Consider the following 23,282-nt stretch of genomic DNA (forward strand, 5'->3'; position numbering starts at 1 on the left):
AGATGAGGAGAGGAGGCATGCGGAGAGAGAACAGGTACACACTTTGACTTCGTCCTGAAGTTCTCTTGTTCTCTCTTTTCTTGCTGCTACGGTGTATAGGAGTATCTCTGTCTCTTGTTCTCTCTGTGCCTTGCTCTCGCCTTCCCTCTGTGCTGCATTAGGAGTATATCTCTGTCTGACTCTCTCTTTCTGTTTCCTGTTCTCTCCTTCCCTCCACGCTGCGTTGTGATAGGAGTATATCCGTAGACAGCTGGAGGAGGAACAGAGACAGTTAGAGATCCTACAGCAGCAGCTTCTACAGGAGCAGGCCCTACTGCTGGTAACACTGTTACCCCTGCATGTATATATATATATATACCCCTCAACAGCTTCTACAGGAGCAGGCCCTACTGCTGGTAACACTGTTACCCCTGCATGTATATATATATATATACCCCTCAACAGCTTCTACAGGAGCAGGCCCTACTGCTGGTAACACTGTTACCCCTGCATGTATATATATATATACCCCTCAACAGCTTCTACAGGAGCAGGCCCTACTGCTGGTAACACTGATACCCCTGCATGTATATATATATATACCCCTCAGCAGCTTCTACAGGAGCAGGCCCTACTGCTGGTAACACTGATACCCCTGCATGTATATATATATATACCCCTCTACAGCTTCTACAGGAGCAGGCCCTACTGCTGGTAACACTGTTACCCCTGCATGTATATATATATATACCCCTCAACAGCCTCTACAGGAGCAGGCCCTACTGCTGGTAACACTGTTACCCCTGCATGTATATATATATATACCCCTCAACAGCTTCTACAGGAGCAGGCCCTACTGCTGATAACACTGTTACCCCTGCATGTATATATATATATACCCCTCAGCAGCTTCTACAGGAGCAGGCCCTACTGCTGGTAACACTGATACCCCTGCATGTATATATATATATACCCCTCAGCAGCTTCTACAGGAGCAGGCCCTACTGCTGGTAACACTGATACCCCTGCATGTATATATATATATACCCCTCAGCAGCTTCTACAGGAGCAGGCCCTACTGCTGGTAACACTGATACCCCTGCATGTATATATATATATACCCCTCAGCAGCTTCTACAGGAGCAGGCCCTACTGCTGGTAACACTGATACCCCTGCATGTATATATATATATACCCCTCAGCAGCTTGTAAAGGAGCAGGCCCTACTGCTGGTAACACTGATACCCCTGCATGTATATATATATATATACCCCTCAGCAGCTTCTAAAGGAGCAGGCCCTACTGCTGGTAACACTGTTACCCCTGCATGTATATATATATATATACCCCTCAGCAGCTTCTACAGGTGCAGGCCCTACTGCTGGTAACACTGATACCCCTGCATGTATATATATATATACCCCTCAGCAGCTTCTACAGGAGCAGGCCCTACTGCTGGTAACACTGATACCCCTGCATGTCTATGTATATATACCCCTGACCTCTCACCCCTGACCCCTCAATAACTTCTACAAGGTCAGGCCCATTGTATACCTGCATGTCTACATCTACCTGCCCCCATCCTCTGAAGTCTGACCCCTCAACCCTGTGAAACTACAGCTACAGAGCCTGTTGTGTAAACCTGTATGTTTTGCCTGTGTCCAGTGTTTGTTGTTCCTCGTTCTTCTCTGCAAGTACTTACCCTGCAAGGAACCCCCCTCCCCAGCCCCATCAAATCACATCACATCACATTTTATTTGTCACATGCGCCGAATAAAACAGGTGTAGACCTTACCGTGAAATGCTTACTTACAAGACCTTAACCAACAATGGAGTTCAATAAACTAAAGTAAAAAATGTAATAAAAAGTAACACCGAGCCGATGTGCAGGTTAGTCGAGGTAATTTGTACATGGATCATGAAACGTCCCTGTGAGCCCCGTCCTGTATGGATCCTATTGGTCATCCTGTCCTGTATGGATCCTATTGGTCATCATGTCCTGTATGGATCCTATTGGTCATCCTGTCCTGTATGGATCCTATTGGTCATCATGTCCTGTATGGATCCTATTGGTCATCCTGTCCTGTATGGATCCTATTGGTCATCATGTCCTGTATGGATCCTATTGGTCATCCTGTCCTGTATGGATCCTATTGGTCATCATGTCCTGTATGGATCCTATTGGTCATCCTGTCCTGTATGGATCCTATTGGTCATCATGTCCTGTATGGATCCAATTGGTCATCCCGTCCTGTATGGATCCTATTGGTCGTCCTGTCCTGTATGGATCCTATTGGTCATCCTGTCCTGTATGGATCCTATTGGTCATCCTGTCCTGTATGGATCCTATTGGTCATCATGTCCTGTATGGATCCTATTGGTCATCCCGTCCTGTATGGATCCTATTGGTCATCCTGTCCTGTATGGATCCTATTGGTCATCATGTCCTGTATGGATCCTATTGGTCATCCTGTCCTGTATGGATCCTATTGGTCATCATGTCCTGTGTGGATCCTATTGGTCATCCTGTCCTGTATGGATCCTATTGGTCATCCTGTCCTGTATGGATCCTATTGGTCACCCTGTCCTGTATGGATCCTATTGGTCATCCTGTCCTGTATGGATCCTATATGTCATCCTGTCCTGTATGGATCCTATTGGTCATCCTGTCCTGTATGGATCCTATTGGTCATCCTGTCCTGTATGGATCCTATTGGTCATCCTGTCCTGTATGGATCCTATTGGTCATCCTGTTCTGTATGGATCCTATTGGTCATCCTGTTCTGTATGGATCCTATTGGTCATCCTGTTCTGTATGGATCCTATTGGTCATCCTGTCCTGTATGGATTCTATTGGTCATCCTGTCCTGCTGAATGGATCCTATTGGACATCCTGTCCTGTATGGAGTGATGCTTTTGGTCATGTGTGTCTTGTGTCTCTGTTGCTTGGCTCTGTGCTGTCATGATAGTGATTTGGTTAAGATCGGATAATAACAGCCTTCCGTGTGTGTGTGTGTGTGTGTGTGTGTGTGTGTGTGTGTGTGTGTGTGTGTGTGTGTGTGTGTGTGTGTGTGTGTGTGTGTGTGTGTGTGTGCGCGTCTCCATAGGAGTATAAGCGTAAGCAGATTGAGGAACAACGTCAAGCCGAGAGACTACAGAGACAGTTACAACAGGAGGTAACACTTGGTTCTTATGATGATGTCGTATGTTGTTGAATAATTGAAGAGATGGTAAACTGTTGTCTATTTGTTTTGTAGAGAGCCTACCTGGTGTCTCTACAACAACAGCAGCAACAACAACAAAACCAAGATGGCCGACCAGGCGAGAAGAAACCGCTGTATCACTATAAAGACTCAGCTAGTCCTACTGACAAACCTGCATGGGCTAAAGAGGTACACACACACACACACACACACACACACACACACACACACACACACACACACACACACACACACACACACACACACACACACACACACACACACACACACACACACACACACACACACACACACACACACACGCACGCACGCACACACACACACACTGGCCTGGTGTCTACACTGATAGTTTCTACAGACAGAAGCAGAGGGGTTCGAGAGAAGATGCTGGAGAGACTCTGGTCTCTGGACAACATTCATAACTGAAGTTCATGAGTACAGTCTCAGTCTAACTACAACATTGTCTGTATAGTGGTGCATACAGCGTGGATCGGAACAAGATATTGTGCTCTTCTGTTACAGTTCTCGTGTGTGTTTTATATTTGATGTGTGTGTTTGAAGAGTGTGCATGTGTGAATTGGTCTGTCTGTTCACGTGTGTGTGTGTGTGTGTGTGTGTGTGTGTGTGTGTGTGTGTGTGTGTGTGTGTGTGTGTGTGTGTGTGTGTGTGTGTGTGTGTGTGTGTGTGTGTGTGTGTGTGTTTAACTTCTGCCCCACCTTGTCTGCAGGTCCTGAAGCAGCAGCCAGAGCCAGTCAAAAACCCCCAGAGCCAGTCACCCCGCCCATTCCTCAGTCAATCTTCACCCTCCATTCCCTCCCACGCCAACCTCCCTCGCCAAGCCCCCTCCAACCCCACCCCTCAACCTCACATCCGTATCTCCCTGGAGACCAGGGATCTAGTAGATCCCGTTCTGAAACAGGAGATCAGCCAGGAGGTTAGAGAGATGAAAGCTCAGAAACCCGGTCAAAGGGTGGTCAGACAGAAAGAAAGAGGATGCAACACCAGAGCCAACCACCAGGGCGTAGTACAACACAACAACCGGGGGCCAAAAGGGCCTAGCCGAGCTGGTCAGAAGGCTGGTCAGCAAGACCGAGGACGCAAACACCAACGGCCACAACACAACCCCAACCAGAGGCCACAGCATAATAAGAAGGGGCAACAGACTGGCTTTAACCGAGGCCACAGCCCTAACCCCAACCCCAACCAAGCCCCAAAAGAGAGCCCCATCTCTAATCCCCAAGCCCCTAACCAAGAGGCCCTCAATGGGCCAGTCTGGGAACCCAGCTCCAGCCCCAACCAGGGACATAACCTGGGGGTAAAAGACCAGGGGCAGATATGGGTCAGTGGCCGTAGTGGCAGCTCCATCTCCCCCTGTCGTAGAATAGACATAGAAGTAAATGACATAGATGTAGAATTAGACTCCCCTTCCTCTCATTCTAATTCTTTTCTCCTCTACCCCACTCCTGATCATGATCTTAGAGGCAGCTCTCTGTTCCCCTGTCATGTACTAGATGTAGAAATGGAGGAACTAGAAAAGAGGGAGTTGGATTGTTGGAGGTATAGAGAGGAGGAGAGGGAATGGAGGAAAAGGGGTAGAGAGGGAGGTGTGGGGGGGTTGAGGATGGCTTCCAGCCATGAGAGTCTGTTGGGATCCTTTGGAGGTCATACGAACTCTGACCTCGACCCCCGAACCCTAACCCCTGACCTCTCAGCCTCTGCACCGGCAGGCCGGCTATACCCTTTCCTGTCCTCCAATCAAAATAACTTCCTAGCTCCTGATCCTCCAAGCAGAGTCCGTTCCTCCAAGTTCCCGGCTGGGCACCTCCCCCTCTGAACAGAGTGAGGTCAGAGGTCAGTGATGATGATGATGTGTTCACGACCTCTAACCTGGACCTGACTTCCTCTGCGCCAGCTAACATACTCAGATCACACCTGCCCATTAGATTCAAGCAGTCATTCCTCTCTCTGTCCTCCCCCCCTGTCTCCCCCCTTCGTTCTCATGGTAAGAGCTCAGGTCCTCTGAAACAGTTAGTTTTAGCCTTAAATTGGATGGGCCTCTCGCCCCGAGGGTCACCTAGATCCTCACCCCAAACCTCAGCCGGAATCTCCCCCTCACACTCCCGACCTGAGTCCCCATGTCATCTCTCCCTCAATTCCCCTCCAGCTCCATTGAAACACTCCCCGAATCTCACACCCTGCACCTCCCCCTACCTCACCCCTATATGTTCTCCTCACCCCTCCCCCGGTGGCTCCCCCTTCGGCTCCCAGTCCCAGCTCACTATCAGACCACTAGCTGCTAGCCACTAGCCACTAGCCACACACACACACACACACACACACACACACAGACAGACAGACAGACAGACAGACAGACAGACAGACAGACAGACAGACAGACAGACAGACAGAAGAATATATTTGTAGATAAAACAAAGTATTATACATTTTCTATATTTTATACTATTTTGTACTACAACATAGTTTCAACTTCATATAGCTCAGTTGGTTTATCCTTACCCACCTACCTCCGATAGTCTCCAGTCCAATCAAAACAGATATCAAGAAGAACCAGCCCCCCCCCCCACTCCTTCCCTGTCAGGGTGCCTCCCCTAACCCCCCCCCCCCAACCGCCCCTCGATCTGGAGGTTGATGATGTCACAGCAAGGACTCCATACGTGTCACATCCTGTTTACGGTCAGTTAGCCAATTGCAGTTCAGCTTGGTGATGGGTGCTGGCCAATCAGGTCTCAGCCGGGTGAATGCCAATCAGGAATACCAATCAGGTCTCAGCTTGGTGCTGGGTGGAGGCAAATCAGGACTCTCTTTAGTGCTGGCCAATCGGTGGTGGACTATATTTTATATTTTCTCTGGGACACAGACCAACATGGATTCTCAACATTTCAGATTCTCTTTTCTGCTCGAATGATACCCTCCAACCCCTTCTCTCCTCCATCCCCCTCTCTGCCTCTCCTCCATCCCCTTCTCTGCCTCTCCTCCATCCGCCTCTCCTCCATCCCCCTCTCTGCCTCTCCTCCATCCCCCTCTCTGCCTCTCCTTCATCCCCCTCTCTGCCTCTCCTCCATCCCCCTCTCCGCCTCTCCTCCATCCCCCTCTCCTCCATCCCCCTCTCCTCCATCCCCCTCTCCGCTTCTCCTCCATCCCCCTCTCTGCCTCTCCTCCATCCGCCTCACCGCCTCTCCTCCATCCCCCTTGTCTCTCCTCCATCCCCCTTGCCGCCTCTCCTCCATCCCCCTCTCCTCCTCTCCTCCATCCCCCTCTCCTCATCCCCCTCTCCTCCATCCCCCTCTCCGCTTCTCCTCCATCCCCCTCTCTGCCTCTCCTCCATCCGCCTCACCGCCTCTCCTCCATCCCCCTCTCTGCCTCTCCTCCATCCCCCTCGCCGCCTCTCCTCCATCCCCCTCTCCGCCTCTCCTCCATCCCCCTCTCTGCCTCTCCTCCATCCCCCTCTCTGCCTCTCCTCCATCCCCCTCTCTTCCTCTCCTCCATCCCCCTCTCCCCCTCTCCCTCCATCCCCCTCGCCACCTCTCCTCCATCCCCCTCTCCGCCTCTCCTCCATCCCCCTCTCCGCCTCTCCTCCATCCCCTCTCTGCCTCTCCTCCATCCCCCTCTCCGCCTCTCCTCCATCCCCCTCTCCGCCTCTCCTCCATCCCCCTCTCTGCCTCTCCTCCATCCCCCTCTCTGCCTCTCCTCCATCCCCCTCTCTGCCTCTCCTCCATCCCCCTCTCTGCCTCTCCCCCATCCCCCTCTCCGCCTGTCCTCCATCCCCCTCACCGCCTCTCCTCCATCCCCCTCTCCGTCTGTCCTCCATCCGCCTCTCCCCCATCCCCCTCTCCGCTTCTCCTCCATCCCCCTCTACGTCTCTCCCCCATCCCCCTCTCCGCCTCTCCTCCATCCCCCTCTCTGCCTCTCCTCCATCCCCCTCTCTGCCTCTCCCCCATCCCCCTCTCCGCCTGTCCTCCATCCCCCTCACCGCCTCTCCTCCATCCCCCTCTCTGCCTCTCCTCCATCCCCCTCTCCGTCTGTCCTCCATCCGCCTCTCCCCCATCCCCCTCTCCGCCTCTCCTCCATCTCCCTCTCTGCCTCTCCTCCATCCCCCTCTCTGCCTCTCCTCCATCCCCCTCTCTGCCTCTCCCCCATCCCCCTCTCTGCCTCTCCTCCATCCGCCTCTCCTCCATCCCCCTCTCTGCCTCTCCTCCATCCCCCTCTCTGCCTCTCCCCCATCCCCCTCTCCGCCTGTCCTCCATCCCCCTCACCGCCTCTCCTCCATCCCCCTCTCTGCCTCTCCCCCATCCCCCTCTCCGTCTGTCCTCCATCCGCCTCTCCTCCATCCCCCTCTCTGCCTCTCCCCCATCCCCCTCTCTGCCTTTCCTCCATCCCCCTCGCCCCCTCTCCTCCATCCCCTTCGCCCCCTCTCCTCCATCCCCCTCTCTGCCTCTCCTCCATCTCCCTCTCTGCCTCTCCTCCATCCCCCTCTCTGCCTATCCTCCATCCCCCTCTCCGCCTGTCCTCCATCCCCCTCTCTGCCTCTCCTCCATCCCCCTCTCTGCCTCTCCTCCATCCCCCTCTCTCCTCTCCTCCATCCCCCTCTCCTCCTCTCCTCCATCCCCCTCTCCTCCTCTTCCCCATCCCCCTCTCCGCCTCTCCTCCATCCCCCTCTCTGCCTCTCCTCCATCCCCCTCTCCGCCTCTCCCCCATCCCCCTCTCTGCCTCTCCTCCATCCCCCTCTCTGCCTCTCCTCCATCCCCCTCTCCGCCTCTCCTCCATCCCCCTCGCCCCCTCTCCTCCATCCCCTCTCTGCCTCTCCTCCATCCCCCTCTCTGCCTCACCTCCATCCGCCTCTCTGCCTCTCCTCCATCACCTTCTCTGCCTGTCCCCCATCCCCCTCTCTGCCTCTCCTCCATCCCCCTCTCTGCCTCTCCTCCATCCCCCTCTCCGCCTCTCCTCCATCCCCCTCTCCGCCTCTTCCCCATCCCCCCTCTCTGCCTCTCCTCCATCCCCCTCTCTGCCTCTCCTCCATCCCCCTCTCCGCCTCTCCCCCATCCCCCTCTCTGCCTCTCCTCCATCCCCCTCTCTGCCTCTCCTCCATCCCCCTCTCCGCCTCTCCTCCATCCCCTTCGCCCCCTCTCCTCCATCCCCTCTCTGCCTCTCCTCCATCCCCCTCTCTGCCTCTCCTCCATCCCCCTCTCTGCCTCTCCTCCATCACCTTCTCTGCCTGTCCCTCATCCCCCTCTTTGCCTCTCCTCCATCCCCCTCTCTGCCTCTCCTCCATCCCCCTCTCTGCCTCTCCTCCATCCCCTTCTCTGCCTCTCCTCCATCCCCATCTCTGCCTCTCCTCCATCCCCCTCTCCGCCTCTCCCCCATCCCCCTCTCTGCCTCTCCTCCATCCCCCTCTCTGCCTCTCCTCCATCCCCCTCTCTGCCTTTCCTCCATCCCCCTCTCCGCCTCTCCTCCATCCCCCTCTCTGCCTCTCCTCCATCCCCCTCTCTGCCTCTCCTCCACCCCCTCTCTGCCTCTCCTCCATCCCCCTCTCTGCCTCTCCTCCATCCCCCTCTCTGCCTCTCCTCCATCCCCCTCTCTGCCTCTCCTCCATCCCCCTCTCCGCCTCTCCTCCATCCCCCTCTCTGCCTCTCCTCCATCCCCCTCTCTGCCTCTCCTCCATCCCCCTCTCCGCCTCTCCTCCATCCCCCTCTCCGCCTCTCCTCCATCCCCCTCTCCTCCTCTCCTCCATCCCCCTCTCCGCCTCTACTCCATCCCCCTCTCTGCCTTTCCTCCATCCCCCTCTCTGCCTCTCCTCCATCCCCCTCTCCGCCTCTCCGCCTCTCCTCCATCCCCCTCTCCGCCTCTCCTCCATCCCCCTCTCTGCCTCTCCTCCATCCCCCTCTCCGCCTCTCCCGCATCCCCCTCGCCCCCTCTCCTACATCCCCTCTCTGCCTCTCCTACATCCCCCTCTCCGCCTCTCCTCCATCCCCCTCTCTGCCTCTCCTCCATCCCCCTCTCTGCCTCTCCTCCATCCCCCCCTCCGCCTCTCCTCCATCCCCCTCGCCCCCTCTCCTCCATCCCCTCTCTGCCTCTCCTCCATCCCCCTCTCTGCCTCTCCTCCATCCCCCTCTCTGCCTCTCCTCCATCCCCCTCTCTGCCTCTCCTCCATCACCTTCTCTGCCTGTCCCTCATCCCCCTCTTTGCCTCTCCTCCATCCCCCTCTCTGCCTCTCCTCCATCCCCCTCTCTGCCTCTCCTCCATCCCCTTCTCTGCCTCTCCTCCATCCCCCTCTCTGCCTCTCCTCCATCCCCCTCTCCGCCTCTCCCCCATCCCCCTCTCTGCCTCTCCTCCATCCCCCTCTCTGCCTCTCCTCCATCCCCCTCTCCGCCTCTCCTCCATCCCCCTCGCCCCCTCTCCTACATCCCCTCTCTGCCTCTCCTACATCCCCTCTCTGCCTCTCCTCCATCCCCCTCTCCGCCTCTCCTCCATCCCCCTCTCCGCCTCTCCCCCATCCCCCTCTCTGCCTCTCCTCCATCCCCCTCTCTGCCTCTCCTCCATCCCCCTCTCCGCCTCTCCTCCATCCCCCTCGCCCCCTCTCCTACATCCCCTCTCTGCCTCTCCTCCATCCCCTTCTCTGCCTGTCCTCCATCCCCCTCTCTGCCTCTCCTCCATCCCCCTCTCTGCCTCTCCTCCATCCCCCTCTCTGCCTCTCCTCCATCCCCCTCTCCGCCTCTCCCCCATCCCCCTCTCTGCCTCTCCTCCATCCCCCTCTCTGCCTCTCCTCCATCCCCCTCTCCGCCTCTCCTCCATCCCCCTCTTTGCCTCTCCTCCATCCCCCTCTCTGCCTCTCCTCCATCCCCCTCTCTGCCTCTCCTCCATCCCCCTCTCTGCCTCTCCTCCATCCCCCTCTCTGCCTCTCCTCCATCCCCCTCTCTGCCTCTCCTCCATCCCCCTCTCCGCCTCTCCTCCATCCCCCTCTCCGCCTCTCCTCCATCCCCCTCTCTGCCTCTCCTCCATCCCCCTCTCCGCCTCTCCTCCATCCCCCTCTCTGCCTCTCCTCCATCCCCCTCTTTGCCTCTCCTCCATCCCCCTCTCTGCCTCTCCTCCATCCCCCTCTCTGCCTCTCCTCCATCCCCTTCTCTGCCTCTCCTCCATCCCCCTCTCTGCCTCTCCTCCATCCCCCTCTCCGCCTCTCCCCCATCCCCCTCTCTGCCTCTCCTCCATCCCCCTCTCTGCCTCTCCTCCATCCCCCTCTCCGCCTCTCCTCCATCCCCCTCGCCCCCTCTCCTACATCCCCTCTCTGCCTCTCCTCCATCCCCCTCTCTGCCTCTCCTCCATCCCCCTCTCTGCCTCTCCTCCATCCCCTTCTCTGCCTGTCCTCCATCCCCCTCTTTGCCTCTCCTCCATCCCCCTCTCTGCCTCTCCTCCATCCCCCTCTCTGCCTCTCCTCCATCCCCCTCTCTGCCTCTCCTCCATCCCCCTCTCTGCCTCTCCTCCATCCCCTTCTCTGCCTCTCCTCCATCCCCCTCTCTGCCTCTCCTCCATCCCCCTCTCTGCCTCTCCTCCATCCCCCTCTCCGTCTCTCCTCCATCCCCCTCTCCGTCCTCTTTGTCTGTCTGTCTGTCTGTCTGACTATCATTTGAATTTAGAAAACGTTGTTCAGATGCAGCAGCTGGCGCAATTAGCATTTCTCTCTCTCTCTCTCTCTCTCTCTCTCTCTCTCTCTCTCTCTCTCTCTCTCTCTCTCTCTCTCTCTCTCTCTCTCTCTCTCTCTCTCTCTCTCTCTCTCTCTCTCTCTCTCTCTCTCTCTCTCTCTCTCTCTCTCTCTCTCTCTCTCTATCATCCCCTTCTCTCTCCATCTCTCTGTTACAGCTTGTAGAGGAGTACCAGTTGATTCTAACCATTAATTGCATGATTGATTGCTCGGATCAACATGCAATGATGAGCCTGCCTCAGAACACTGTAGACAACAACGTATTAACCTGTTGGTAATGTCCAGTTATTCTAATAATGTTGATGATGTGTGTCAGGTGGAGGAGCGGTCCAAGCTGAACAGACAGAGTTCTCCGGCGCTGCAGCATAAGGCCGTCTCCAGCCGGGTCTCTGAGGCCTCCCTGCCTCCTCGCTCCGAGTCCTTCAGCACTGCAGGGATGCAGCCGGCCCGCACCCCACCAACACACCGCCCAGTTGAACCACAGGTGTGTGTCTGTCCCTCCTGTCGTCTGTCTGTCTCTCTGTGTGTGTGTGTGTGTGGGTGTTGACAATTGCAAATATACAATATGCACACAACCTATAATTGTATTTGATATTGCATACTAGTCTGTTGTAGCCTATAGTACAGTCAACAAGCAGTATGTCTATCTGCTGGAATTAGAAAATGAGAACGGACATTCCCATAATTCAGTGTTTTATCTCATTCTCTCTCTCTAGATGGCCCACCTGATTCCAGTGAAGACCATGACAGGCTCTCAGTCTCTGCAGGAGAGCACAGGAGGAGAGGTGGGGGGGATGGGGAGGAGAGGGGAGGAGGGGGGAGGCATGCCCCCCCGTCAGAACTCTGACCCCACCTCTGACTCTAACCCCGCCCCTCCACCTCGTACCACTAGCCGAGAGGACGATGAGCTTCCCCCTAAGGTCCCTCAGAGAACCACCTCGATCTCCCCAGCCCTGATGAGGAAAAACTCCCCCAACGGACAGGGACTCATACGAGCCAGGTGTGTGTGTGTGTGTGTGTGTGTGTGTGTGTGTGTGTGTGTGTGTGTGTGTGTGTGTGTGTGTGTGTGTGTGTGTGTGTGTGTGTGTGTGTGTGTGTGTGTGTGTGTGTGTGTGTGTGTGTGTCAGGATCGGGCTCAATTCCATTTAAATTCCAGTCAAGTCAGGAAGTGCACTGAAATTGCTTTTCACTTCAATGCTTTTCAATGAGGAATTGGAATTAGGTATTTACTGGAATCTGGAATTTACTTTCTGAAATGAAATGCCATTGACCCCAGCCCTGGTGTTTGTTTACTGTGTATGTATTAACAGTGTGTATTAACTGTGTGTGTGTGTATTAACAGTGTGTGTGTGTGTGTGTTCTTTCAGTAATCCAGACCTGAGAGCATCAGAGTTGTGTCTGGATACTGCTCTACAGAGGTCCTCTCACTCCTCCTCCTCATCCTCACCTTCATCACAGAGAGGTACACACACACACACACATATTTTTTTATTTTATTTTTATTTCACCTTTATTTAACCAGGTAGGCTAGTTGAGAACAAGTTCTCATTTGCAACTGCGACCTGGCCAAGATAAAGCATAGCAGTGTGAACAGACAACAACACAGAGTTACACATGGAGTAAACAATAAACAAGTCAATAACATGGTAGAAAAAAAAAGAGAATCTATATACAATGTGTGCAAAAGGCATGAGGTAGGCAATAAAAATAGAGTAATTATAATTTAGCAGATTAACACTGGAGTGATAAATCATCAGATGATCATGTGCAAGAATAGATACTGGTGTGCAAAAGAGCAGAAAAGTAAATAAATAAAAGCAGTATGGGGGGTGAGGTAGGTAAATTGTGTGGGTAGTTTACAGATGGACTATGTACAGCTGCAGCGATCGGTTAGCTACTCGGATAGCAGATTTTTAAAGTTGTTGAGGGAGATAAAAGTCTCCAACTTCAGAGATTTTTGCAATTCGTTCCAGTCGCAGGCAGCAGAGAACTGGAAGGAAAGGCGCCCAAATGAGGTTTTGGCTTTAGGGATGATCAGTGAGATACACCTGCTGGAGCGCGTGCTACGGGTGGGTGTAGCCATCGTGACCAGTGAACTGAGATAAGGCGGCACTTTACCTAGCATAGCCTTGTAGATGACCTGGAGCCAGTGGGTCTGACGACGAACATGTAGCGAGGGCCAGCCGACTAGGGCATACAGGTCGCAGTGGTGGGTCGTATAAGGTGCTTTAGTAACAAAACGGATGGCACTGTGATAAACTGCATCCAGTTTGCTGAGTAGAGTATTGGAAGCTATTTTGTAGATGACATCGCCGAAGTCGAGAATCGGTAGGATAGTCAGTTTTACTAGGGTAAGTTTGGCGGCGTGAGTGAAGGAGGCTTTGTTGCGGAATAGAAAGCCGACTCTAGATTTGATTTTGGATTGGAGATGTTTGATATGAGTCTGGAAGGAGAGTTTGCAGTCTAGCCAGACACCTAGGTACTTATAGATGTCCACATATTCTAGGTCGGAACCGTCCAGGGTGGTGATGCTAGTCGGGCGTGCGGGTGCAGGCAGCGAACGGTTGAAAAGCATGCATTTGGTTTTACTAGCGTTTAAGAGCAGTTGGAGGCCACGGAAGGAGTGTTGTATGGCATTGAAGCTCGTTTGGAGGTTAGATAGCACAGTGTCCAAGGAAGGGCCGGAAGTATACAGAATGGTGTCGTCTGCATAGAGGTGGATCAGGGAATCGCCCGCAGCAAGAGCAACATCATTGATGTATACAGAGAAAAGAGTCGGCCCGAGAATTGAACCCTGTGGTACCCCCATAGAGACTGCCAGAGGACCGGACAACATGCCCTCCGATTTGACACACTGAACTCTGTCTGCAAAGTAGTTGGTGAACCAGGCAAGGCAGTCATTAGAAAAACCGAGGCTACTGAGTCTGCCGATAAGAATATGGTGATTGACAGAGTCGAAAGCCTTGGCCAGGTCGATGAAGACGGCTGCACAGTAATGTCTTTTATCGATGGCGGTTATGAAATCGTTTAGTACCTTGAGCGTGGCTGAGGTGCACCCGTGACCGGCTCGGAAACCGGATTGCACAGCGGAGAAGGTACGGTGGGATTCGAGATGGTCAGTGATCTGTTTGTTGACTTGGCTTTCGAAGACCTTAGATAGGCAGGGCAGGATGGATATAGGTCTGTAACAGTTTGGGTCCAGGGTGTCTCCCCCTTTGAAGAGGGGGATGACCGCGGCAGCTTTCCAATCCTTGGGGATCTCAGATGATACGAAGGAGAGGTTGAACAGGCTGGTAATAGGGTGTGCGACAATGGCGGCGGACAGTTTCAGAAATAGGGGGTCCAGATTGTCAAGCCCAGCTGATTTGTATGGGTCCAGGTTTTCCAGCTCTTTCAGAACATCTGCTATCTGGATATGGGTAAAGGAGAAGCTGGGGAGGCTTGGGCGAGTAGCAGCGGGGGGGGGCGGGGCTGTTTGCCAGGGTTGGAGTCGCCAGGAGGAAGGCATGGCCAGCCATTGAGAAATGTTTGTTGAAGTTTTCGATTATCACGGACTTATCAGTGGTGACCGTGTTACCTAGCCTCAGTGAAGTGGGCAGCTGGGAGGAGGTGCTCTTGTTTTCCATGGACTTTACAGTATCCCAGAACTTTTTGGAGTTAGAGCTACAGGATGCAAATTTCTGCTTGAAAAAGCTGGCCTTTGCTTTCCTGACTGACTGCGTGTATTGGTTCCTGACTTCCCTGAACAGTTGCATATCGCGGGGGCTCTTCGATGCTATTGCAGTTCGCCACAGGATGTTTTTGTGCTGGTCGAGGGCAGTCAGGTCTGGAGTGAACCAAGGGCTATATCTGTTCTTGGTTCTGCATTTTTTGAACGGAGCATGCTTGTCTAATATGGTGAGGAAGTAACTTTTAAAGAATGACCAGGCATCCTCAACTGACAGGATGAGGTCAATATCCTTCCAGGGTACCCGGGCCAGGTCGATTAGAAAGGCCTGCTCGCAGAAGTGTTTTAGGGAGCGTTTGACAGTGATGAGGGGTGGTCGTTTGGCCGCGGACCCGTGGCGGATACAGGCAATGAGGCAGTGATCGCTGAGATCTTGATTGAAGACAGCAGAGGTGTATTTGGAGGGCAAGTTGGTCAGGATAATGTCTATTAGGGTGCCCATGTTTACGGATTTAGGGTTGTACCTGGTGGGTTCCTTGATGATTTGAGTGAGATTGAGGGCATCAAGCTTAGATTGTAGGACTGCCGGGGTGTTAAGCATATCCCAGTTTAGGTCACCTAACAGAACAAACTCTGAAGCTAGATGGGGAGCGATCAGTTCACAGATGGTGTCCAGGGCACAGCTGGGAGCTGAGGGGGGTCGGTAGCAGGCGGCAACAGTGAGAGACTTATTTCTGGAGAGATTAATTTTTAAAATTAGAAGTTCGAACTGTTTGGGCATAGACCTGGAAAGTATGACAGAACTTTGCAGGCTATCTCTGCAGTAGATTGCAACTCCTCCCCCTTTGGCAGTTCTATCTTGACGGAAAGTGTTATAGTTGGGTATGGAAATCTCAGAATTTTTGGTGGCCTTCCTAAGCCAGGATTCGGAAACGGCGAGGACATCAGGGTTGGCAGAGTGTGCTAAAGCGGTGAGTAAGGCAAACTTAGGGAGGAGGCTTCTGATGTTGACATGCATAAGGCCAAGGCTTTTTCGATCACAGAAGTCAACAAATGAGGGTGACTGGGGACATGCAGGGCCTGGGTTTACCTCCACATCACCCGAGGAACAGAGGAGTAGTAGGATGAGGGTGCGGCTAAAGGCTATCAAAACTGGTCGCCTAGAGCGTTGGGGACAAGGAATAAAAGGAGCAGATTTATGGGCGTGGTAGAATAGATTCTGGGCATAATGTGCAGACCAGGGTATGGTGGGGCACGGGTACAGCGGAGGCAAGCCCAGGCACTGGGTGATGATAAGAGAGGTTGTATCTCTGGACATGCTGGTCTCAATGGGTGAGGTCACCGCATGTGTGGGGGGTGGGACAAAGGAGGTATCAGAGGTACGGAGAGTGGAACTACGGGGTCCATTGCAAACCAAAACAATGATAACTAGCCTGAACAACAGTATGCAAGGCATATTGATATTTGAGAGAGACATACAATAAGGCATAAAGTGATTGCAGGTCTTGATTGGGAGAGCTAGCTAAAACAACAGGTGAGATAACAGCAGCTAGTCAGCTAACACAGCAACAGCAGGTAAAAATGGCGACGACCAGGCAGAGAGGGTCGGATTAACTACACACAGATCCTGAGTTAAAGCACAGAGCCGACAGATAAAACACAAATAAACGGAATGGAGTACCGTGAATTAATGGACAGTCAAGCAGGCATCAGCTATGTAGCCGAGTGATCATAGTGTCCAGGGGGCAGCCGTAGATGGAGCAGTGAGGCCTCCACTAAGCTAGCCCGCGGCGTTTAAAGTTAGTAGCCCGGGGGGGTGGTCTGCTCAGACGGAGGGGGTCTGCTCAGACGGAGGCCGGTTGAGGGCACAGCGGATGGGGTGTTCGTCTGCAGACCAGACGTGGTCGTGTCGACAGAGAATCCAAGCCGGATGGCGGTGGCGAAAGAGAGGTTGTGAATTGTAGAATTGTGTATGCTAACTGGTGCTAGCTTCGTGATTCAGACAGCTAGTCATGGGTAGCAAGCTAGCAGAAGATGGAGGTCTGTTTTTAGCCACGCCGTGCAATTCCGTCGGTAGATTAGTGGGGTTCCGTGTGGTAGAGGGGACCAATCCAATTGTCAAAATAGTTATAGTGGCCTAAGAAGATTGTTCGATAGACCTGTTCAGATAGCAGCCGATATGCTCAAGACAGCTAACGATTAGCGGGCCGCAGTTAGCATATGGACGTTCAGGTTACGTCGCGATGGAGGGGCCAGTTGAAATACTCCCTCGGGCAGATAACGTCGGTATCCCAGTCGTGAAGGCCCGGTGGGGCTCCGCATCGGCAGTAAAACGGGTCCGGATAGGTGATTGTAGCCCAGGAGTGGCTGATGGAACTCTTCAGCTGGCTAGCTCCGGGATAATTGGTGTTTGCTCCGGACATGATGTTAGCCAATAGTCACTCGGATAGCAGCTAAAGGATAGCTGATAAGCGCTAGCTGTGGTTAGCTGAACTACTAACGTTAGCTTGTGAGCTGGCTAACGTCTGGCTAGCTTCTGTTGTAGATTTCGGATACGAGGTGAATAATACTTTTGAGGGAAAAAAAACAGATCCGCACCACATTTGGTGAGGTGGGTTGCAGGAGAGTGTTTTGAAGTTGAGTTTTTAAGAAGAAAAAAATATATATATAAAAAGATATGCGAAGAAAAATATATAAAATATATATACACGGGGCAAGACGAGGACAAAGGACATCTGACTGCTACGCCATCTTGGATATACAGTATATGTGACTGATTAATACATGTATTTGTCTATTTGTCTATTGTCTATTGATACACTTTGTGAATATTGCTGCTGACTCCTCCCTTATGCTGTGATAGGTCCACCAGTCCAGGAGACCTCCCCCCCAGCAGAAGCCACTCAGGAAGTCAGGATCAGACCGGAGGAGGGACGAGACTCAGGCAGACCCAGCAGACCTGCCGTGAGTAACACACACTCACACGCAAACACACACCTCGATTCTTTCTGGGAGTCATGCTTTCTCCTCTTCTGCTGCTTATGTTTCTCTCTTGTTCTCCCTCTCTTGTTCTCCCTCTCTTTCTCCTTCCTTCTCTCCTCCTCAATCTCTTCTGCTGTTCATCCCCTTCTATCAGAGCTATAAGAAAGCCATAGATGAGGTTAGTGACCTCCCCCTTTTATATATCTCTGTTTCTACCTCTCTCTTCTCTCTCTCTCTGTTCTCTGTTTAACCAGTATGGCCCATTCATTCAGGGTTTTAGTGGGATGTGTGTAAGCTCAACTTAACATAACTTTGAAGGTCTGACCAAGTCAGACTTTTGGAATTCTGAAGTATGTTTGTGAATTGAAGTGTCAGGGAGCTGAAAGCATCTAGCCTAGTGGTTAACCTAGTGGTTAGAGTGTTGGGCCAGTAACCGAAAGGTTACTGGATTGGATACCTGAGCTGACAAGGTAAAAATCTGTTGTTCTGCCTCTGAACAAGGCAATTAACCCACTGTTCCCCAGTAGGCTGTCATTGTAAATAAGAATTTGTTCTTAACTGACTTGCCTAGTTAAATCCACACAAAACACATCTCTTTATCTTCATTACTCTGTGCACATTGGTTATTTTAAGAGGAACTTGTGTGTGTGTGTGTGTGTGTGTGTGTGTGTGTGTGTGGTTTAGGAATTGCTTGTGGAGATCCACCCTGTCTGCATTAATTGGTTTGGTCCAGTGTTTGGGGGAGTGGGGCTGTGGGACTGGGCCATCTGGTAGCATGGAGGTGTTTGCTAGATGGATACAGACATGGATGTTACCCCCTTTATTTTTTAGAAGCTTGTTTTTTGATGTATTGGTTTATGACATTTGGTTTATGACTTTGTTTTAGCTGGTAATTTACTAGGAAATCTTTCTCCAGAGTTCACAAATGTGTATTTGACGTGAAGTTATTGATGCTGATAGTTGATCTCGTTCTGTCCTTCTCTCAGTTCCCCCTATGTCTCTGTTAATTGGACTCTCCCAACCCTCTTGACTGTTAGAGAATACCAAGTGGAATCACTGCATTATTCGGGTACAAATCTGAATTTATTTTCTCTTTTTTTTCTTCTCTCTCTGTCGCTCTGTCGCTCTCTCTCTCTCTTTAGGACCTAAGTGCGCTGGCTAAGGAGCTGAGAGAGTTGAGGGTAGAGGAGGGCAGTAGACCTCCAGTGAAGGTGAGAAAGGTAATGTTTGACAAAGCATGTCCACTTTCAGAGAGTATACTTTCATAATGTAAACTTATAGACATTATACCTTCATAGTGTATACTTTCAGACAGTATACCTTCATAGTGTATACTTTCAGACAGTATACTTTCATAGTGTACACTTTCAGACAGTATACCTTCATAGTGTACACTTTCAGACAGTATATCTTCATAGTGTACACTTTCAGACAGTATACCTTCATAGTGTACACTTTCAGACAGTATACCTTCATAGTGTACACTTTCAGACAGTATACTTTCATAGTGTACACTTTCAGACCGTATATCTTCATAGTGTACACTTTCAGACAGTATACTTTCATTGTGTAAACTTCAGACAGTATACTTTCATGGTGTACACTTTCAGACAGTATACTTTCATAGAATATACTTTCAGACAGTATACCTTCATAGTGTACACTTTCAGACAGTATATCTTCATAGTGTACACTTTCAGACAGTATATTTTTATAGTATTTACTTTCAGACAGTATACCTTCATATTGTACACTTTCAGACAGTATACCTTCATAGTGTACACTTTCAGACATTATATCTTCATAGTGTACACTTTCAGACAGTATACCTTCATAGTGTACACTTTCAGACAGAATACTTTCATAGTGTACACTTTCAGACAGTATACTTTCATAGTGTACACTTTCAGACAGTATACTTTCATAGTGTATACTTTCAGACAGTATACCTTCATAGTGTACACTTTCAGACAGTATACCTTCATAGTTTACACTTTCAGACAGTGTATCTTCATAGTGTACACTTTCAGACAGTATACTTTCATAGTATATACTTTCAGACAGTATATTTACATTTACATTTAAGTCATTTAGCAGACGCTCTTATCCAGAGCGACTTACAAATTGGCATATCTTCATAGTGTACACTTTCAGACAGTATACCTTCATAGTGTACACTTTCAGACAGTATACTTTCATAGTGTACACTTTCAGACAGTATACTTTCATAGTATATACTTTCAGACAGTATACCTTCATAGTGTACACTTTCAGACAGTATACTTTCATAGTATTTACTTTCAGACAGTATATCTTCATAGTGTACACTTTCAGACAGTATACCTTCATAGTTTACACTTTCAGACAGTATACTTTCATAGTATATACTTTCAGACAGTATACCTTCATAGTGTACACTTTCAGACAGTATACCTTCATAGTGTACACTTTCAGACAGTACACCTTCATAGTTTACACTTTCAGACAGTATACCTTCATAGTGTACACTTTCAGACAGTATACTTTCATAGAATATACTTTCAGACAGTATACCTTCATAGTGTACACTTTCAGACAGTATAGCTTCATAGTGTACACTTTCAGACAGTATATTTTTATAGTATTTACTTTCAGACAGTATACAGTAATCCCTCGTTTATCGCGGGGGTTACGTTCCGAAAATGACCCGCGATAAGTGAAATCCGCGAAATAGAAAACTTTTTTTTTTTTTTACAATTAGCAACTATTACGTGTATACAAATACAGTGACTCACGTGTAGGCCGTTTCACTGCTCTTCAGACTGGGCCGCTGCATCCTGACTGCGCTCTGCAGTGTTCTCTTCTTCTGAAGCCCGCGGTGCAGGTGTGTTTGTTCGGGAGAAGAACATAGTGATAGGCAGCTGTTGTCGCTCTTTTTTCTTCTTTGCAAAAAGATCCTTGTACACCGACATGCCACCATCGATTACGTTGGAGAACTGTAATGAACGGCTCATCAAAGGGTCCCATTCCTCAGCTACTCGCTTAAGTTCAGTGGCCATTCGCACCATGGTTGCTAAGCGACCAAGCGTTAGTCCTTCCTCCTCATCTCTCGTGTCCAATTCGTAGCATGTTTTGATACAAGAAGCGGGAGTGAGTTTTTAGCGAATCAGAATGCAGAGCACAATGCACCAAAAAAAAATAAAAAATGCATTATGAAAATCCGCGAAATAGCGAATCCGCGATAAGTGAACCGCGAAGTGGCGAGGGATCACTGTACCTTCATATTGTACACTTTCAGACAGTATACCTTCATAGTGTACACTTTCAGACATTATATCTTCATAGTGTACACTTTCAGACAGTATACCTTCATAGTGTACACTTTCAGACAGAATACTTTCATAGTGTACACTTTCAGACAGTATACTTTCATAGTGTACACTTTCAGACAGTATACTTTCATAGTGTATACTTTCAGACAGTATACCTTCATAGTGTACACTTTCAGACAGTATACCTTCATAGTTTACACTTTCAGACAGTGTATCTTCATAGTGTACACTTTCAGACAGTATACTTTCATAGTATATACTTTCAGACAGTATATTTACATTTACATTTAAGTCATTTAGCAGACGCTCTTATCCAGAGCGACTTACAAATTGGCATATCTTCATAGTGTACACTTTCAGACAGTATACCTTCATAGTGTACACTTTCAGACAGTATACTTTCATAGTGTACACTTTCAGACAGTATACTTTCATAGTATATACTTTCAGACAGTATACCTTCATAGTGTACACTTTCAGACAGTATACTTTCATAGTATTTACTTTCAGACAGTATATCTTCATAGTGTACACTTTCAGACAGTATACCTTCATAGTTTACACTTTCAGACAGTATACCTTCATAGTTTACACTTTCAGACAGTATACTTTCATAGTATATACTTTCAGACAGTATACCTTCATAGTGTACACTTTCAGACAGTATACCTTCATAGTGTACACTTTCAGACAGTACACCTTCATAGTTTACACTTTCAGACAGTATACCTTCATAGTGTACACTTTCAGACATTATACCTTCATAGTGTACACTTTCAGACAGTATACCTTCATAGTGTACACTTTCAGACAGTATACTTTCATAGTGAACACTTTCAGACAGTACACCTTCATAGTGTAAACTTTTCGACAGTATACCTTCATAGTGTACACTTTCAGACAGTATACCTTCATAGTGTACACTTTCAGACAGTATACCTTCATAGTGTATACTTTCAGACAGTATACCTTCATAGTGTACACTTTCAGACATTATACCTTCATAGTTTACACTTTCAGACAGTATACCTTCATAGTGTAAACTTTCAGACAGTATATCTTCATAGTGTATACTTTCAGACAGTATATCTTCATAGTGTATACTTTCAGACAGTATACCTTCATAGTGTACACTTTCAGACAGTATACCTTCATAGTGTACACTTTCAGACAGTATACCTTCATAGTGTACACTTTCAGACAGTATATCTTCATAGTGTACACTTTCAGACAGTATACCTTCATAGTGTACACTTTCAGACAGTATACCTTCATAATGTACACTTTCAGACAGTATACCTTCATAGTGTACACTTTCAGACAGTGTACCTTCATAGTTTACACTTTCAGACAGTGTATCTTCATAGTGTACACTTTCAGACAATATACCTTCATAGTGTACACTTTCAGACAGTGTACCTTCATAGTGTACACTTTCAGACAGTATACCTTCATAATGTACACTTTCAGACAGTACACCTTCATAGTGTACACTTTCAGACAGTATACCTTCATAGTTTACACTTTCAGACAGTATACCTTCATTGTGTACACTTTCAGACAGTATACTTTCATAGTGTACACTTTCAGACAGTATACTTTCATAGTGTACACTTTCAGACAGTATACCTTCATAGTGTACACTTTCAGACAGTATACCTTCATAGTTTACACTTTCAGACAGTGTATCTTCATAGTGTACACTTTCAGACAATATACCTTCATAGTGTACACTTTCAGACAGTGTACCTTCATAGTGTACACTTTCAGACAGTATATCTTCATAGTTTACACTTTCAGACAGTGTACCTTCATAGTGTACACTTTCAGACAGTACATCTTCATAGTGTACACTTTCAGACAGTGTATCTTCATAGTGTACACTTTCAGACAGTATACCTTCATAGTGTACACTTTCAGACAGTATACCTTCATAGTTTACACTTTCAGACAGTGTATCTTCATAGTGTACACTTTCAGACAATATACCTTCATAGTGTACACTTTCAGACAGTGTACCTTCATAGTGTACACTTTCAGACAGTATATCTTCATAGTTTACACTTTCAGACAGTGTACCTTCATAGTGTACACTTTCAGACAGTACATCTTCATAGTGTACACTTTCAGACAGTGTATCTTCATAGTGTACACTTTCAGACAGTATATCTTCATAGTGTACACTTTCAGACAGTGTACCTTCATAGTGTACACTTTCAGACAGTATATCTTCATAGTGTACACTTTCAGACAGTATACCTTTATAGTGTACACTTTCAGACAGTATACCTTCATAGTGTACACTTTCAGACAGTGTACCTTCATAGTGTACACTTTCAGACAGTATATCTTCATAGTGTACACTTTCAGACTGTATACCTTCATAGTGTACACTTTCAGACAGT

General features: G+C 49.4%; 1 pseudogene; it reads left to right on the forward strand.

Moving 5' to 3' along the window:
* LOC129840642 (TRAF2 and NCK-interacting protein kinase-like) overlaps nt 1-23,282 on the forward strand; it is a 64,572-nt pseudogene that overhangs the window by 33,555 nt on the left and 7,735 nt on the right.

The sequence above is a fragment of the Salvelinus fontinalis genome, chromosome 41 (assembly GCF_029448725.1).
Source record: "Salvelinus fontinalis isolate EN_2023a chromosome 41, ASM2944872v1, whole genome shotgun sequence".
Lineage (NCBI taxonomy): Eukaryota > Metazoa > Chordata > Actinopteri > Salmoniformes > Salmonidae > Salvelinus > Salvelinus fontinalis.